Source organism: Brassica oleracea, unplaced genomic scaffold (assembly GCF_000695525.1).
Source record: "Brassica oleracea var. oleracea cultivar TO1000 unplaced genomic scaffold, BOL UnpScaffold00616, whole genome shotgun sequence".
Taxonomy (NCBI): Eukaryota; Viridiplantae; Streptophyta; class Magnoliopsida; order Brassicales; family Brassicaceae; genus Brassica; species Brassica oleracea.
The window spans coordinates 142,224-145,065 of record NW_013617427.1 but is presented as its reverse complement, the minus strand read 5'-3'; positions in this window follow the sequence as shown (position 1 = coordinate 145,065).

The window sequence follows — 2,842 nt, the reverse complement described above, 5'->3', positions numbered from 1 at the left end:
CAAAACGAAAGCCGACTTGTCATCGCATAGCCTTAGTCCGAAAGTAAACCTAGGTCTTGCCCTAAACCCAGTCTTGCTGGATCCTGACATCTCAAAGGCGTAATATCGACATCCCGATATGAGATCCCAAAACTTGTCTCTGCTTCCAGACTTCATTTATTTTGAGTTTGTGTAGTAGCATCCACCGCATAGGAGCATATTTCCTTATAAACTGTTCCTTTGGTCTCTATGAGTATCCTTGTGTAACAAGCCATTCTTTAAATGATGTAAGTAGTAATTGTGAATGACCTCTTGACTACTTGGTCACGTTCCACATCTCACGATTTTCTTTCCCTCACAAGGCCCATTTATCCACTGGTCTATATCATCATATGGCGTTTCTATATATTTGGCCAATACTCCCATCTCTTCTTTAAACTCTTTAAACCTCACATTTTCTTTTAATCTGATCTTTATTCTTTATGTGTACTTTTACGTGGGTTCATGATCCTCGCTTTATATCTTTAAGCTCAAGTGCTACTTTGTTTTATGAGCTCTCTTATATGTAAATACATCATTGGTGTTAACACTCTTATGTAGTTCCATAGTGTTCCAGACATGATCTAATAGATTTGAGATCTTATTATCCAGGACCTTTACTACCTTGCAGTTTGGCGTCCCAAACTATATGGTTTGGTACCTTACATGTTTAGCTGGCCAACCTTATCTCTCTATCTGGACTGGTTTCCTTTGAACTGAGATTTGTATCATTCTATACACCTTTCATTTCTTTCCGAGGTTTCTTATCTTTTGGAACTTATTGGTCTATCTTGTATAGACACTGTAGCAACTTGATTGTGTCTCTTAGGACATCAAATTCCTGGTGCTAAGCTGGTATGACTTAGTCATTCTTTTCTTTTCGGGTCAATATGTCTGGCTTCTAGTTCTGCTAGCTTTTGTATCATTTGATCACATTCTTTGGACGTCTTAAATCATATTTTCTAGTCCGAGGATCTTGCCAAGACAATGATGGTAAATACTATTCTATTTCTCTTATTCTCTTTTACCAGATTATTTCTTTCTCCCCCTGATGTTGGATAGTCGGATTCATCAGTCATGCGATCCGTGTACCTGGCCATAATTTGATCACCCATATTTGGCACAAGGTCTCTTAAAAAACGTGGGAGAAAGACATGTTCCTATCCAACTTATATTCCCAATCTTTTTCTCATCTCTTCTGAGGTTCCATCCTAGACGACACATATGTATGTGGTGGTTTATTCAAAATCTCTTAGGATGGTATATGTCTGGTTTATGACCCGTATTCATTCTGAGATGGGATTATCTATGCTCACTTATATGGCCTGATGCATATTAACCTTACACATGTAAATCCTTGTGTCCCCAACCATTAGGTTGTCCCCAAGCATTAGGTAGTGGCCTTTGTAGTATAAAGAATTTGGCCAAGTCTTACTATATTGACTATGTCACACGGATTTGTAGTATGTTCATGGATCACAGTTTGTCCTCACTCCCCCTCATGGACATACTATAATCACGTGGTACTTGGGACAATAGAGCCTGATGAGTTTCCCTTGTGTACATGTTACACAACGTGATATTTTATGGGATAACTCTTTGTGCCTTTTGCAATATGTGCATCAATTTTTAAAGACCTGGATGGCTAATCCAGTCATGCGATAAAGTGTATAAAATTTCGTGGGTATACAGGTTACCATGGCCTTTGCCTTTATCATACTGATCCTTGGCAAAGTCTAGATCAGTAGAGTATGTAGGTATAGTCTTGACCACTTTCTTATAAGGCCTTAGGCGATTTTCTTATAATCTGAAAGGAACTTTTGTTTCCTTTGCCCATTGGTTCAATGTGGAAACCATTCATGCTCAAGTCTTTATAACTCAATGGGTCTTTTATTGGGTGAATAAATTCGTGCCCCTTTAGGCAATGCCATGGTCTATAATAGACTGACTATCCTTTTGTTAAGTTTTCATTGTCATTTATCAATCAAGAAATCATCAAGCAAATCAAACATGATAACTAAAAACAACTCTTATTATTGCTATAAAATTGTAAATGACAAGCAAATCAAAGCAAAACATAAAACATAAAATCAGAATGTCGAAATCTCGTTTCTTTAGTCAATGTATAAGCCGGCCTCACAATCCATATATTTCCACACTGCTTCCTTGGATTCCTCCTTATCATTTTTAGCCTCATTGGCTTTAGGAGGTCTCATCTCACTGTTTCGTTGCTCAATGTATCTTTTCTGAAATTTTTCAAATCTGCTAATGGTATCTATAACTTTCTACTCTCTTTGCTCAGTTGCCAATAGGCATGACAGTAGGTATAGGCACGACAGTAGGTAATTATAGGTGGTGAAACCCTTAGCCTTATGTGATAACAACAGATCCCTTGGATGGAATGTGCAATAGGTTTTATATAGTAAATCCTCATTTGTTACCACTTCACCACATAGTTCAAGACTATAGGCGATTTTCATCAGAGCAGAATTATATTCGTCCACAGATTCAAAATCGTGGAACCTGAGAATCTTCCATTCATTTATGGCTTTTCGCCATAATGCCATTGAGTATCTGGAATTTAGTTTTGTCCAAAGGTCACAAGGATCCTCAATATTTAAGTACTGATCTCTCAGATCCTCAGTGAGATGATAGCGCATAATTGTTATGGCTCTATGCTTTTCACTTTCAATTGCATTATTGCCATCAATAATACATTTCCCGAGTCCTCTAGACTTCAGGGCAACTGAAGTGTTCATTACCCATTCTAGATAATTATCTCCAGAGAGATTTAGGGCAGCATAATCCAAAGGCTCAAATTTTG